This window comes from Stenella coeruleoalba (genome assembly GCF_951394435.1).
Source record: "Stenella coeruleoalba genome assembly, chromosome: 10".
NCBI classification, from domain to species: domain Eukaryota; kingdom Metazoa; phylum Chordata; class Mammalia; order Artiodactyla; family Delphinidae; genus Stenella; species Stenella coeruleoalba.
The window spans coordinates 82,309,011-82,326,829 of NC_137156.1; the positions used below are offsets into that span (position 1 = coordinate 82,309,011).

Genomic DNA, 17,819 nt, shown 5'->3' on the forward strand with positions numbered 1-17,819 from the left:
GTTAATACATGGAGTATAAATCACTTTGAGCTTCTCAGAGGAATGCAAAATGTACATTAAATACAAAGTCTAGCGATACAGGAAGGGAAATAGAAACTGTGAATCATGAACACAGCACGAACAGGACAGGGGTTATGTGGAATACGACTGCAGTCTGTAGATGAAAAAGGGAAATGATGCAACTGATGGAATGGGTTAATTTCTAAGGTAGGGCTGAGGAGGTAGGTGAGGCAGATTTCTGCCACAGACTTACAAATGGGCAATTGTGCAGCCATGGCAACTTTGGTACCGCTTAAGGTCCGAAATGGTCTGGCCCCTGCCCACCTCTCTGTTATAAGATTGGTTACATCAATGGCCCAATTCTTCGTCTTTTCCTGTATCCATGACTTTCGACATGCGATTTTAACCAACACCCACCAAAAAGTAGAGTGTATTTATATTATCTTGATTCTAAATTTGGTCACGTAATTTGTTTTGGCCTACGGAATGTTAGTAGTTGTGATGCAAACAGAGGCCTAAAAAAGTGCTTGCGTTTCGGGTTTTGCTCTTGCTCTTCTGTGATTGTTAGAACATGCCCTGGCAAGGATGGTGAAGGATGAGACACATAGAACAGAGCCAAGTTGTCCAGGTGTCCCAGCCAAAGTTAACCTAAATCAACCATCAGCTAGCTGGTTCGCAGACATGTCATATAGAGTCAAATCATAAAGAGCCCAGCCTAAACCACTGACTCAGACTCGGGAGCAAAATAAATGCTTATTGTTTTAAGCCACTGCGTTTTGAGGTAGTTTGTTATACAACATTCATGTGGCAATTGTTTGGATATCTCTCCAACACTTTCCCCCTTGCTTTCTGTAGTGGAACAACATTAGACATATCAATTTAAGAGACTGGGCCATGTACCCCAGCACAAGATCCTCGCACATGCGATTCCGCCTCTACCTAGAACTGTCTCTTACGCTTCTCTCCCTCGCCCCTTATTAGCCAGTACCTTAATTCAGTATATTTATTCATCAATTCTTAGCTCAAAAGCAGCTTCCTTAGGCAAGCCTTTCCTTCCATCCTGGGGTAAGACAAATTTCTTTACCAGAGATTTGTGTTACGTTATATGTGTTACTTTATATCAGAACATTTTTCTCCTGACGTCTCTGTTATTAGCTCTACTCTAACTTTTGTGACATTGATTTGAAGTCTGTCTTCTACATTGGGTTGCAAAGGCCAAGAATTTAGAGAACACAACTGTTATCTGGGTCTCCATGGTGCCCTAACGCAGTGGACAATACCTAATACAGGAATTAGTACCAGTTTTTATTGAATAAAGAAAGAAGTTGTAGCAGATGTATCTGTCCTCCACCTTCTGTTGGTAAGGACAGTTAACAACTTACATCTGTATACTTCTCCATAGTAATGCCCTTGAGTGACAGGAGCTGTCTCATTCAGAAACACCTGAGAGGTTACCCAAAACAACACTTTCCTCCAAGGGGAGCCCAATAACCAATGATGATGCAGGTACTGAATAGTCTGGTCTGCTTTCCTCTGGATGAGACAACCACTGCCACTAAGCTCATGGGATGTGGCTTAGGCAAGATGTCTCTTGAAACTACATCTTTATCTAGTCCCTTCCTTTGGACTATGCCATTCCCCCTCATCCCTCTTATGCTTTTCCAAAGAACTTGATCTCAATAAATTATTTGCATAAGAAGCTTTGTTTCAAGTTCCGCTTCTAACCAAACCAAACCAAAGACATGAGTTCAGGTTGAGCATTTCTCACTCATCCAAGAAAGAAAACTAAGAACCCTGAAATATTATCCATTGGGAAAACTCTTTGGATAGATGAAACTAAGAACTTACTTTTCTCAAAGGGTCCAGAAATTCACAGATGTCTAATAATTTCAGGGTTGGTTAGAGCCTCCACGATTATTAATACTAACTCCTTCAAATGTAAGATTTTAAGTGGGTAAATAAAATGTAGGAGCATATAGCAAAGTTTTATTCCTTCCTGGAAATGTGGGTTTCCATAATTGTACCACTGTACAATAATGCAATTCTCCACAAAACTGTCCAAGTAAAGAGCATGTTTGATATCTGTCTACCAGGATTTTCATCTTCACTTATAGATGTGGGTAGCTGCTTTGAGAAGGTAATTAAAGAAGAGGTGATGGTGGCTGCAAAAATGCCCATAATGTAATGTTAAGAGAAAAATGATATAAAGCTGCACATAGTGCAATACTAAATAGTAAAACAAATCTATCCATCTATTTGCCTATCAAGGCATTGAAAAATAAATGAAGCATACCAAGATGTGAACAGTAGCAGTGGAATTATGTGAGATTTTAATTTCCTTTTTCATATTTTCTTAGTTTCAAAAATTCTAACCAAAAGCACGACTGTAATGTTTTTACATGGTAAAAAAAAAAAAAACAAACAAAAAAAAACAAAAAACAACCAAAATGAGCAACTGAGCAAAAAGATCATAGAGAACAATGGCATTTTTTTTTTCTCCTAAATGAACTCAGTTCAACAATCTATGAAGGGGGTTGTCCACTTCGGGGAAGAAGGAGTAGAGGCACTTTCCTCTTTTCCTCTCAAAAATTACAACTAAAAATCTTGCACATTATGTATAAAACAAACATAAGATGACTCTGAAAGGTGAAGAAAAGATTTCCTAGGCACCTCAGGAAACCAGGAACAAGGTGGCAAGTTTACTGGGTTTTCCTTTTGCCCCATATATTCCAGACTTGGAACTACAGAACCTGGCAACCTGGAAATGCCAATGGGTACAGATAAGAAAAGCTCCAACAAAAGCCTGTTCTCTGTAGCCAAAGGACAAGAAAAGGAGGAGTCTAGCAAGAAAGAAAACATTTAGACCATCATTTCGCTACTTCACTGAGGAACCACAGAAATAACCTGTGACCCACCCCACCCAAGCAAGCAAAAGACAACTAGGGAGCCTAGACTTCCACTTTGACCATGCTGTAAGGAGGTGCCCCACCCTCCTGTGTCCAGGCCAAATTGATTACTTTCAATACTGCAGCTAGCCCAGGAAGAGTGAGAGTTAAGCAGAGAAATGTTTAAGACATGAAAATGTTCAATACTTTTGTGTAAAATATGGTATTCTGTGCACTTGTCATATGTAAGAAATGTTTAGATTAACAAGTCAGCATCATGTTTCCAATCTAATGTGTGTATGAGCACTTGAAAAATACTTGGATTTTAAACTGGAATCTTACTAAGTATCAATACATAAATAATATTAGCACATTTAAGATAATTTAAGAATTACTATTTTAAGTCTGACTATTTTAACTTATTTAATTTATTAGATTTCTGAGAATTCCTTAAGTTCTTGGGATGGCTTGTCATAGAGTTGAGAACAATCAAAACTAAAATGGAACATATTAAATCTGTATGACAGTTTGAGTGTTTAAAGAAATTCCACTAAGCTTAAAAATAGACCTAAACATGAATCAAAGGCCCCTTAAAAATGATTTGTTAAAATTAGATAGATTTACAAATAGAATAAGAAGATCTATAAGTTTAGGAAGTAGGCTTTAAGATTTATAACTTAATCAATATTAATTTTTAAACCAATTTAAATCTCTGAAAAATCTTTTCAGGGCATAAAAGCTGCCCCCAAAGACATAAAATCCCTCACATTGACATAAACATTACATGAACACATGGTATGATTATCATCTATGGAAAATTCATCTCAGGTCTTTCTAGTGTTTCATTTTACATCACTTCTCTAAGTCCTGTCAAGTGCCAGTGAGTAGTTCTAAGCACATCTGGATGGTCCATTCCTTGAGTAGAGGGTTTGTCTTTATGTACTGTTTTCTCCCAGCAGCTGCCACGTTGCTGGGGAAGAGCAGATGTTAGATAAACATTTGTTTGAATTAAATTTAATTAGCTACATTTTTCAAGCTCTAATTTTAAAATGACTTTTGCTGGGACCATGATCCTGAAGAGGTTTTGTGTTCATGGCACACTTTCAAGCACTAGAATTTTAGATATTATGCTTCCAAGGATGAAAACACTCAGTAGAACCTTCAACATACTAGCCATATTTGCAACTTGAGCACTAAAGTGATGACACGTCCGAGCAGCATTTGGTCCTCTCCAGCAGTCTGTTGCAGTTTGGGAAGAACTGTCGAATGGCTTGAACACAATTTTTATATATGCAGGAGGCAAAGTCTGCCACGTTCCTCTTAACCAGTCATGTTTCTGCAGTGCTGGCTTGTCTTTACATTACGCTTCTTCTTAAACAGCAAGTTTTATCCCCACTAAAGGCTTCAACATAGATCCACATACTCTTTGACATGCATCACTTGAACCCAATGGGACATAATTTCAAGGATGAGAATTTTAGACACCACACTTCAAAGGTTTAAGGGACTCCAAACAAATGAAACACTTTTAATATCTCACAACTCATACTGTAGAAAAAATAATTCCTATGTATTGAACAATATTGGGGGTTTATATCCATGAAATATATATTAGTTGGGGATCACTAATTATTCCAACCCCAGGCCTAAGATTAAATTATCATTTATTCTGAGATACTACAATGTAAAGTGAATGAGGAGGTTATTTAAATAGATCATTTTAAAAACAAACTTTTACTTGGGTCTATATTGACCATATTTTCTTTTCTTTTACAATTTGATTTTTATCCTCCCAACACAGATTATTATTTAAAAGAACAGTATGATTTACTAAGTTTTCACTTAGTGAAGATTTGCATTGCAAATTAATTCAAGACCCCTAACAAAGGACTGCATAAATGAATTTATATCTTTTTAACTTGAACACATTCATCTACTAAGCAAAATCTTCTCCAGTTTCACTTGATACAGTATATTTTGGTAACTTTATTTTTATTGTATCAGTACCCCATATTTACCACAGTAAATTAGTAAATACAATTACATCAGGGTTTCTCAATCTCAGCACTACTGATTTTTGGGCTGAATGATTTTTCCTTGTGGAGGGCTGTCCTGTACGTGAGGATATTTAGCTGCATTCTCAGCGCTATTAGAAGTGAGCTGCATTCTCCCAGTTGTAACAAACAGAAGTCTCAGATATTGCCAGATGTCCCTGAAGGAGAAAAACTGTCCCCAGTTGAGAACCAATAAGTTAAATTAAAAGAAAACAAAATTACTTTATATCCTTATGATACATTTTCTATGTATACAGATATAAACACATGAACAAATTTTAAAAAATATTATCTCATGTATTGTTACTGCTCTTCTGTAGCATATATTATGATCACTTTTAAAATTAAACTATAGTTGATTTGCAATATCATATTTGCTTAAGGTGTACAACATAGGGATTCAGTATTTTTATAGATTATAATCCATTTAAAGTTATAAGATATTGATTATATTTGCTGTGCTGTACATTACATCCTTGTATCTTATTTATTTCATACATAGTAGTTTTTTTAATATAATTTGGATATTAACCATTATCAGGCATATCATTTGCAAATGTTTTCTGCTATTCCATTAAGTTTTTTTTCACTTTGCTGGTGGTTTTGTTCATTTTATCATGGTATACAATCATTTTTGTATATTGTTGAATTTACTTTGCTAATATTTTGTTGAGCATGTTTACATCTATATTCATCAGAGTTTTAGCCTGTAATTTCCTTTTTTTATGTCTTTGTCTGGTTTTAGTATCAGGGTAATGGTGGCCAGGTAGAATGAATTTCGGAATCTTCCCTCCTCTTCAGTTTTTTTGAATAGTTTGAGAAGGATAGGTATTAGCTCTTCTTTATAAGTTTGGTAGAATTCCTCCATGAAGCCATCTGGTCCCAGACTTTGCTGGGAATTTATTGATTACTGATTCAATGTCAATAGTAGTGATAGGTCTGTTCAGATAATCTATTTCTTCCTGATTCAGTTGTAGAAGATTGTATGTTTTTAGGAATTTATCCATGCCTTCTAGATTGTCCAGTTTGTATATAACTGTTTGCAGTATTCTCTTACAGTTGTTTGTATCTCTGTGATATCAGTTGTAATTTCTCTTCTTTCATTTCTCTGTGTGTGTGTGTGTGTGTGTGTGTGTGTGTGTGTGTGTGTATCTGGGTCCTCTCTCTTTTTTTCCTAATGATCCTTGCTAAAGGTTCATCAATTTTGATTATCTTTTCAAAAAAACAGTTCTTGGTTTCATTGATCTTTTCTTTTAGTTTTTTTTGGGGGGTTTTCTGTTTCATTTATTTATACTCTGATCTTGATTTTTACTTTCCTTTTGACGACTTTGGGCTTTGTTTGTTCTTCTTTTTCTAATTCCCTTAGATGGCAGGTTAGGCTGTTTATTTGAGAATATTTTTTTTTGTTTCTTGAGGTAGGACTGTATCACTATAAACTTCCCTCTAAGAACTGCTTTTGCTGCTTCCCATAGATTTTGTATGGTTGTGCTTCTGTTTTCATTTGTCTTGAGATATTTTCTGATTTCCTTTTTGATTTCTTCATTGACCCAATGGTTTTTTATTAGCATGTTGTTTAGTCTACATGGGTTTGTCTTTATTTTTATTCCTGTAATTGATTTCTAGTTTCATACATTTGTGGTAAGAAAAGATGCTTGATATAATTTCTATCCTCTTAAATTTGTTGAAACTTGTGTTATGGCCTAGAATGTGAACTAACCTGGAGAATATTCCATGTGCACTTGAAAAGAATGTGTATTTTGATGCTTTTGGATGAAACGTCCTGTAGATAGCTATTAAGTTCAAATGCTATCATGTGTATTATGAACACCTGTTCACAAATAAGCCTATGTCTACTTCATCATTCTTAATGGTTACATAGTATTCCACTGATTAGACAGAATATAGTTTATTTGCTCCATTACCTATATTTAGATATTGAAATTATTCCTAATCTTTCTCACAGACAATAATGTGATAAAAGTGCTCACTTGGCTGGCTAAGATATTCTTGGGTATCACTTGCTTTCCCTAAGAATTTTACATATTTTGTTTCACTGTCTTCTGATATTAAAAATGGTTGGAGAGAAATATAAGTCCAGTATGATTGTCTCTCTCTTGTATATTCTCATTTGTATGTTCAGTCATGGCAGTGAAGCATTCTCTATCCTCAAAGTTGAGAAATTTGGTCTTTAAATAGTCAACTTTTGTTATTGATATTTCCTGGAGTACAGTGTTCTTTTTGTTGTTGAGGCATAATTCCACATTCTTTCCAATGAGGTTTTGTCCTATCTTTAAAAGAACTTTCATTTTCGGTTGTTGGTATCCCTCCTTCAATGGCACCAATTCTCTTTATGTTGTATTATCTCTTTGTTATTTTCTCCTAAGTGCTTTAATTTTTTCATTTTCCCCTTTGCATTCATTGTGAATCATACAATCCTTCATTTAACATCAGTGTTTCAGCTTTTTTTCCCTTTAGTACTTTTTTTTCTTTTGGTATCTTTATTTTAATTATACCAATAGCCCGTATTTACTATCGTAAGTTAATAAATGCAATTAAATGTGGGTTTCTCAGCTTTGACTCTAATGACATTTGGGGCCAGAAAACTCTTCATTGTGGGGTGTGGGGGTCTCCTGTGCATTGCAGTATATTTAAGATTCATTGATCCTTGTGACTTATTTATTAGTTCTTGAATATTGTTCTGGTCCTCAATTGGTTTCCTTAGCTCCCTTTACTTCCTCTATTTGTTTGTAAGTCAGTGTAATCATGTTTTTGTTTATTAACTGAATTAACATTCTTCTTAAGTTCTTCCATACCATGAAGCTTTATCAGTAATATGTTTTCTATTTCTTGAGTAATACGTTTTATGTTTTTCCAAAAGGGGTCATTTGTCTGTTGTATGTGGAGCTTCTCTCTTTCTCCTTTACTGTGTAGCACAGATACCATGCTCTTCATTTTCTTGCTCAACACTGACACAGGCCATCTCTTTATTATTTTTTGTTCCGAAATAGTGTGTGTAAATTCTCTTTGATTCACTGCCCCCCTTATCTGAGATCAGTTGTCTACCTCTCTGAGAGCTGGAAAGTGATATTCAACTCCTTTCCTGAGTCTGTGCCGTGGTAAAAATTCTGGGGGGGAGGGGTGGACGGGAAACTGTTCAACTGGGCCAGGGTCATCTTGATCTAGTTGGTAGTGTGTGCTGTCACCATTCACATTTCCTTGATGGTGGTGAAAAGATATATCCTTTGGCAGCAAATCATTCCTGCTTTCAGCACAGAGCTTCTAGCCTTTGCTTCAGTCAGACAGATCAACCCAGCTGTTCCCTCTTCCTGATATACCTGTTGCCATACAGCAGGCATTTCCAAACCCTGAAGAGGTGCAACTACGAGCATTAAAAAATATTTTTATATTCAATTTTTTCACTTTTATTGAGATATAATTGATATGCAGCATTGCATAAGTTTAAGGTGTACAGCATAATGATTTGACTTAAATACATCATGAAATGATTACCATACTGAGTTTAGTGAATATTCAATATCTCATATAGATACAAAAGAAATAGAAAAAAGTAGTTTCCTTGTGATGAAAATCTTTAGGATTCACTCTTTTAACAACTTTCATGTATAACATACAGCAGTATTAATTATATTAGTCATGTTGTACACTACATCCCTAATATTTATTTATCTTGTAACTGGAAGTTTGTACATTTTGACCACCTTCATCCAATTCCTCCTCTCCCTAAGCCCTGCCTTTAGTAACCACGAATATGATCTCTTTTCGTATGAATTTGTTATGTGACTGTTTTGGAAGTATAGTTGACTTACAACACTATGTTAAGTTCCTGGTACACAACATAGTGATTCCATATTTCTATACATTTCAAAATGAACATCATGATAAGTCTAAGTGTCATGTGTCACCATAGAAAGATATTACATAATCATTGACTATATTCACCACACATTATATTTCATACGTATGACTCATTTATTTTTTTAACTTTAAGTTTGTACGTCTTAATCTCCCTCACTTCTCTCCTCCATTCACCCCATCCCCTCTGGCAACCATCTGTTTGTTCTCTGTATCTATGACTGTTTCTGTTATGTTCGTTTGTTTTGTTTTTTTAGAGTCCACATATAAGTGATATCATACAATATTTGTCTTTCTCTGACTTATTTCAGTGAGCATAATGACCTCTAGGTCCATTCATGTTGCTGCAAATGGCAAGATTTCATTCTTTTTTAATGGTTGAGTAGTATTCCATTGTGTGTACGTGTGTGTGTGTGTGTGTATATCACATCTTCTTTATCCATTCATCTATTGATGTGCCCAAAGGTTGTTTCCATATCTTGGCTACTGTAAATAATGCTGCAATGAACATAGGGATGCATATATCTTTTCAAATTAGTGTTTTTGTTTTCCTCTGATAAATACCCAGGGGTGGAATTGCTGGATAATATGGTAGTTATAACTTAATTTTTTGAGAAGTCTCTATACCGTTTTCCATAGTGGCTGCACCAATTTACATTTCCACCAACAATGTATGAGAATTCCCTTTTCTCCACTTTCTTGCCAATACCTGCTGTTTGTTGTCTTTTTGATAATAGCCATTTTGACAGTGTGAGGTGATACCTCATTGTGGTTTCGATTTACATTTTCCTATGATTAGTGATGTTGAACATCTTTTCATGTGCCTGTTGGCCATCTGTATGTTGTCTTAAATGTTTATTCAGGTCATCTGCCCACTTTTTAATTGAGTTTGTGTTTTTGATGTCAAGTTCTATGTGTTCTTTGTATATTTTGGATATTAACTACTTCTTGGATATATCGTTTGCCAATATCGTCTCCCATTCAGTATGGGGACTTTTCGTTTAGTTGATAATTTTCTTCGCTGTGCAAAGGCATTTTAGTTTGATGTAGTCCCATTTGTTTATTTTTGCTTTTGTTTCCCTTGCCTGAGGAGACATATCCAAAAGAATATTGTTAAGACTGATGTCAAAGAACATACTGCTGATGTTTTCTTCTAGAAATTTTATGGTTTGCGGTCTTACATTTAAGTCTTCAATCCATTTCAAGTTTATTTTTGTACATGATATGAGAAAGTTGTCCAGTTTCTTTTGCATGTACCTGTCCAGTTTTCCCAATACCATTTATTGAATCTTTAACCCATTTTGAGTTTATTTTGTACATGGTATGAGAAAGTTGTCCAGTTTTCCCAATACCATTTATTTAAGAGGCTGTCTTTTCCCCATTGTACATTCTTGTCTCCTTTGTCATAGATTAGTTGACCATTTATGTTTGGGTTTTCATTTCTAATTTTATTTATTTGGGTCTTCTCTTTTTTTCTTGATGATTCTAGTTAAAGGTTTATCAATTTTGTTTTTTCAAAGAACCAGCTCTTACTTTCATTAACCTTTTCTGTTGTTTTTTTTTAGTATCTATTTCATTTACTTCTGCTCTTTCTTTCTACTAACTTTGGGTTTTGTATAGTCTTCTTTTTCTATTTCTTTAGGTATAAGGCTGATTGGTTACTTGAGATTTCTCGTTTTCTGAGGTAGGCTTGTATCACTATAAACTTCCCTCTTAGAACTGCTTTTGCTATATCCCATATATTTTGGATTGCATGTTTTAATTTATATTTGTCTCCAGGTATTTTTTTGTTTTCCTGTTTGATTTCTCCAGTGATCCGTTGGTTGTTTAGTAGCATATTGTTTAGACACCATGTGTTTGTGTTTTTTGTGGGTTTTTTTTTCTTGTAGTTAACTTCTAGTCTCAAAGTTTTGAGGTCAGAAAAGACGCTTGATATGATTTCAATTTTCTTAAATTAGCTTAGACTTGTTTTGTGGCCTAGCATGTGATCTATCCTGGAGAATGTTTCATGTGCGTTTGAAAAGAATGTGTACTCTGCTGTTTTTGGATAGAATGTCATACAGTTCGCCTGGTCTAGAGTATCATTTAAGACCAGTGTTTCCTTATTGATTTTCTGTCTGAATGATCTGTCCATTGATGTAAGTCCTGTAGTATTACTGTGTTACTCTCAATTTCTCTCTTTATGGTTGTTTATATTTTTTTATGTATTTAGGTGCTCCTATATTTAGTGCATATATATATATATATATATATATATATATATACACACACACACACACACACACACACAATTGTTGTATCTTCCTGTTGGATAGATCCCTTTATCCTTACGTAGTATCTTTCTTTGTCTCTTGTTACAGTTTTTGTTTTAAAGTCTCTTGTTGGTTATAAGTATCACAACCCCAGCTTTCTTTTCCTTTCCATTTGCATAAAATACCATTTCCAGCTTCTCACTTTCAGTCTGTTTGTGTCTTTAGATTTCAGGTTAGTCTCTTGTAGGCACCATATATATGGGTCTTGTTTTTGTATCCATTCCGCCACTCTGTGTCTTCTGATAGTATTTGGTCCATGTGTATTTAAAGTAATTATTGATAGGTATGTACTTATTGCCATTTTGTTAATTGTTCAGGAGTTGTTTTTGTGTTTTTTTTTGGTTCCTTTCTTCTTTTTTTGGTCATTCCCCTTGTGGTTTGATGACTATCTTTAGTGTATGTTGGGATTTCTTACTCTTTTTTGTGTGTGTGTATCTATTACAGATTTTTTGTGATTACCATGAGGTTTATATATAGCCATATATATCTATATATATGTCGATATATAGATATATAGATAGATAGATAGATGATTTTAATTTGCTGGTCTCTTAAGTTTGAATGCATTTTAACAATCCTGCATTTTTACTTCCCCACCACATTTACTGTATTTGACAGACTTTTGTGTATCCCTTAATTAGTTATTTTGGGTATAGATGATTTTACTACTTCTGCCTTTTAACCTTCCTACTAGCTTTATAAGTGGTTGACCTTTACTGTACAGTTGCCTTTATCAATGAGATTTTTCCTTTCATAATTTTCATATTTCTGGTTATGGCCTTTTCTGCTTTTCTTTTCTGCTTAGAGAAGTCCTTTAAACATTTCATATAGAGCTTGTTTTGTGGTACCAAATACTTTTAGTTTTTGCTTAACTGTAAGACTTTTTTTGAAATCTGAATGGTAGCCTTGCGAAGTAGATTATTCTTGGTTTTAGGGTTTTTTCCTTTCATCACTTTAAATATATTACTTCACTCCCTTCTGGCCTGCAGTTTCTACTGAAAAGTCAGCTGATATTACGGGAGTTCCCCTATATGTAACTTGTTACTTTTCCTTTGCTGCTTTTAACATTCTCTCTTTGATTTCTGCCATTTTAATTACAACGTGCTTTGGTGTGGAGTTCTTTGGGTTTACCTTGTTGGGACTCTCTGTGCTTTCAGGACCTGGATGCCTGTTTCCTTTCTCAGGTTAGGAAAGTTTTCAGCTATTATGTCTTCACATATGTTCTCTGTCCCTCCCTCTCTCTCTTCTACTTCTGGGACCCCTACAGTGGGGATGTTAGTATGCTTGATGTTGTTCTAGAGGTCTCTTGAACTGTCCTCTTTTCTTTTTGTTCTTTTTTCTGTTTAGCTTATTTTCACTACTCTGTCTTCCTGTTCATTGGTCTGTTCCTTTGATAATATAAATGAAGATAATATAAATGAAGAGCTGGAAAGAAAACCCAACCTATGCCTGTATTAACACATGCAACTCCTAATACAAGGCCTCCTATCTACCTATCTGTCTATCCATCCTGTATCTAGAACAGCTTTATTGAGAATTCATATACTATAAAATTCACCCTGAAAAGTATACAGTTCAGAGGTTTTTAGTATATTTAAAGAGTTGTGCAACCGTCACTGCTATCTAATCTCAGACCATTTTTGTCACCCCAAAAGAAAACCCATTAGCAGTCACTCCCCATTCTCCTCTCCTCTCCAGTTTGGGCAACAACTAATCTACATACTACCTCTATAGATTTGTGTACCATGGACACTTCCTAAAAGTGGAATCATATAATATACGGCCTTTGTGACTAGATTCCTTCATTTGGCTTAATGCTTTCAAGGTTCTTCCATGCTGTAGTATTCCTGTACTTCATTCCTTTTTATTCATGAACATGGATATACCCCATTTCTTTTATCCAGTCATTGGCTGATGGACATTTGGGTTGCTTCCACTCTCTGGAAAAACTTTCTGCAAATAATTTCTTTATTTTAATAGATTGCAGCTTATCTAATCTTTGTTTGTAGCTTGTGCTCTTAATACAAGGTCTTTTAAACTTTCCCCTCCCCCCTCAGGGGAAATAATTATAAAGATTTAGAGTACATGAATAGTCAACATTAAAAGACAACTGAAAATTAACTCCAAATAAGAACCTCCAAATCTTCCAGTCTATCCCAGTTTCTGTTTGATCTTTGAGAATAGATCTCTAAATAACTGCTACATAATGACTGTATTTCATTCCTTTCTCCTGTAGCTAGGAAAAGGGCTAGAAGGGCTCCCAGTTAAAAAAACAAACAAAAAAAACATGCCTCCACACACTGCCTCTGCACACACAAGAGAGGAACAAGAAAAAAGATATATTTTTCCATAGTTGGCATATAAAATCTAATTGATTTGTGATGTTTGGCATAAGGTACCTAAGAATTGCAACTGGCCTATTTTGAATATTAAAATATGAGACAAGACTTCTGGACCTAAATTTTCCAGAATAATAATGATACTTCTATCTAAATTTTCTCCTACTTCTATGATAATACTCTCTCCAGCCTTCACCTTTCCTGCCCCTCTGCCTTTTGTCTTGTGGATGGTCATCATTTTGTGTATCAGGGAAGGCAATGAATTAGCAAAAAGGCACTTGGAATTAGGTCCCTAGAAAATGGCCCCTGCCTTATGGCTTATTGTGCGAGTGTGGAAAGGTGCCATTCCCATTATAGTCTATACAACTTGTCCAACTGCACAGGACGATCTTTCAGCTTTTAAATTTTCCTTCCCAAGGTATAAGGTACACTAAAAAGGCAAACGATTCAAGCACCCAGCTTGCTAAACATCTTTGCCTCTAACATTCTTTCACATTATCCAATGCTATCAGCAGCATAACTATACTGGATTTGGGTCCTGACAGGTTTAAAACAAAAAGCACTAGCTTTGGATTCAGAATATCAGACTTCAATCCTGACCAGTCACATATCGGTATTGTGTTCTTAGTCATGTTCTTACCTGCCCTGAGATACGTACCACCTGTAAAACATCTCATGTGTAATAAAGGAATGATAAATTCACAGGGATGCTAAGAGGACTAATTAAGGCAACAGCTGTAAAGTTCCTGGAACAAAGGAGGCACTGAATCAATGTGAGCTCCTCTGATGTGAAAGTAATACATAAAAAACCAGTAGATTTAGACTACAGAGCTGTGCTGTCCAAAATGGTAGCTACCAGCAACAAGTGGCTAATAATTATTTGAAATTAAATAGTCTTTAAAATTCAGTTCTCTGTGCTTAATGGTCATATGTGGCTGTATAATGGACAGCACCCATACTTATCACTGCCATCATCACAGGAAGTCCTATTGGGCAATGATGCACTAGAAGTGATAGAATTTCACAAGAACCAGAAGTCCAGAAGCCTAAATTTTTGCCACTAACTATGTAACTTTAGCAGAGCAACTTTATCTCACTATGTTTCCCCAAAGATAAAATGAAATAATGCCTTTACAACAATATTGTAGGGATCAGGTGCACTGAAATCACTTTTTCCTTCACTTTCTTATCATCTTCCCAGGACCCCAAGATTAAATTATGCACAAAAAATTCTCTAGCAAGGATCACTGTGAGTATGACTTGATAGGTACAGCTCTTTGGGAGTTCAGTATTCGTAGCCATGATTTGATATTATTCCAATGCACCTGTAAGTAGTTAAGAACAGCATATGTTCAGAAGCACAAAGAGCTATGTACAGGCAGTTCTTGTGGTGATGGAAAGAAGTAAATTAACATAATTTAAAAGGTTTCATTGGCAAATAGCCTTTTGCAGACTAGTCAATTTTCACAGGGTTTAAAATGCAAAGGTCAAATATCATATTTCCTATTTATTCATGTTTCACTTTAATGCCTAAATCTGCCTTTCCCAGGTTTGGAAACAATCATCTGTGCTGTCATTTTGAGGGTAATATATATAGAGAAGGGGTTGGCAAGCTTTTTCTGTGAAGGGCCGACAAGTAAATATTCTAGGGCCAGAAAATTTCTATCACAGCTACTTAACTCTGCTAGTGTAGCATGAAAGCAATCATAGACAAAATGCAAATAAATGGCATGGCTGTGTGTCAATAAAACTTTATTTACTAAATAGTCCCTCGGGCCTTAATTTGCCAACTCCAGATCTAGAAGGATATGGAAGAACATAGCCTTTCTTGCTCTTCCTCACACTGTTTGTTTTTTTCTTTTCACCACTATTATATGATTTTTCATTTATTTTAATTATTTGAACATATATTGCATCCTGTAAATAATATTTTTAAATATTTAATTTAGAAATGTCAAAACATAATTTTTCCTCTCATTTTATTAAAACCTTGAATAAAAATAAAATAATTCTTTAGGATGATAATCTTTTTTCTTGCCGAAAGCAAACTGAGAGGGATGGACGTAGCATATAAACTCTAAAATAACTAACTAAAAGTGATTCACAGATCCAGTCAGGTCATTTAAAATTTCCTGTCTATTTTACTAATTCATGAGTTGAATTACAACTTAAATAGAAAACTAAAATTGAGCAAAGTGCCTCAACGCCATTACTTCTTACGTGGACATTACTGTTCAAGACAAATAAATCAAAGTCAAATATTTAGATGACTCAAGCAGCATCTATTCAAAAAACATGGTAACCTGTATGCATGGGTAAGAATGGACTCCAAAGAAATGGTGAGAAATTAATAGAATAAAATCATGACATTTCAGAGTTGGAACAGTCCTTACAGAACAATTGGTTCAACATAATTGCTCTATGGTTGATGACTGTAGTTACCATCTCTTATTTTTCTTTTCCAGAAAACACTGCTTCTTCTTATTGGATACCCAATTTCCTTATGGAATTACCCCTCCATTTCTTACTCTCAGCTCTGGTAGTTTGGGTGAGGGTGTTCTCGTTCTCAGGCCAACAAGAAGGTATTTAACCCAGTCTGGACTCATCAGAGCCCTGTAAACTCCTGGCCAGAGGACTGGTTCAGGGATAGGTTCCTGACCTAAAGTTGATCATCTCAATTCTGGAATGTGTCTTAGAATTACCAGGAGAGAACCAACCTCACCCTCCTCCCTTCCTTCCCTCCTTCCCTCCCCTCTTTCCTTCTTTCCTCCCTCCCTTCCTTCCTTCCTCCCTCCCTCCCTTCTCTCTCTCTCTCCCCCTCTCCTTCTCCCTCTCCCTCCCACCCTCCCTTTCTTCCATCCTTTACTCTTTCTTGCCCCTGCCCCACTCCTTCTCCCTTAGGGATGCTAAGCTTGAGAATATGTACCTGGGATGGCCAGCAGCCATTTTGCCATCTTGTGGAAATGGGCTGCCTGAGAATGAAACCAACACAGAGACAAGCTGCTATGAGATGCAGAGTTCACGTTCTGAGGCTCTGAGTTTCCAGATCTAGCCTTGACTGTAACCAAAAACATCTGCCTTTTGTAATTACAAGAACAAATTGTAATTACATAATTACTATTTCTTTTTTCTTTAAGAAAGCTTTTTTCTTAAGCTTGAGTTGCTTTGTGCCACTACAAGAGAATCTATACAAATATGAGAGATTATTCAACCCAAAAAAGTGAATGTTGGTAAGTGAAAGGGTCAGGACTTTAATCTCCTCTAAATCTGATGCTGGTTCTAGGAGACAGACATGGTAGACTAGCAAATCCATTAACATCTTATGTGCAAAGCAGTTTGGGTAAAAAAGTGTGTACGACTTTTCAAGCTTCTTGGATACTGAGTACTGTGTTTAGACTGTCAACCTCCTTTTGTGGATATTCTTGCTTAGGATAGGGCCAAGTTTAACAAATACTAATCAAATTTAAAGGAAATTATTTTTCACCCTTACATATAGTACAGTGAGACAAAGACTCGAAGGTGATGCCAGAAGGTCAGAAAATGTAGGGCACCCTGGAGGAGGTAATGTATGGACTTCAGATCCACAACCAACACCAAGTGCCCCCACTTCTACTCTGTACTCAGTATAGCTGTGGCTACACACACACCAGAAATTCAATCCATAAAAATTTATGGAAGCTATACTGTGCTGAGCAACAGGGATACTACGCAAGCAACATAAACTCAATACTTGGAGCTTCCAAGAAAATAAAGCTTCCCACTTATTTGAAAATAAAGGGCTATTTGCTTGTTATTAACCCTGTTATAAAATAATCACATGAATGATTTCTTTATCCCCTCGTATCCCCAAACTGTATTGATTAGAAACATCAATATGTACAGCCATGTGAACACAAGCTTTTACAAAGGGCAAAAGAGTCAAATATGTAGTTTTTGTCTAGATGACAGAGTATACATTATTTCTTTTACAATACTAACTAGTTAATCTATGAAAAACCAAAACACACTTAAAAAGACACTGTTAATATTTTTCATGCATTGCATAACAATTAAGAAAGGACATAAGATTGATCTATCAAATGAGCTCTTTCTCCATGGCAAATATGGATCTATAAAATAATGACTTTTAAACTTTTGTCCAGGGCTTCCCTGGTGGCACAGTGGTTGAGAGTCCGCCTGCCGATGCAGGGGACACGGGTTCGTGCCCCAGTCCGGGAAGATCCCACATGCCGCGGAGTGGCTGGGCCCGTGAGCCATGGCCACTGAGCCTGCGCGTCCAGAGCCTGTGCTCCGCAACGGGAGAGGCCACAACAGTGAGAGGCCTGCGTACCGCAAAAAAAAAACAAAAAACAACTT

General features: G+C 35.8%; 1 protein-coding gene across 9 annotated transcripts in view; it reads right to left on the bottom strand.

Annotated features, from left to right (window-relative positions):
- Positions 1-17,819, bottom strand: part of SUCLG2 (succinate-CoA ligase GDP-forming subunit beta) — a 434,144-nt gene that overhangs the window by 150,521 nt on the left and 265,804 nt on the right. The gene's annotated exons all lie outside the window — the stretch shown is intronic.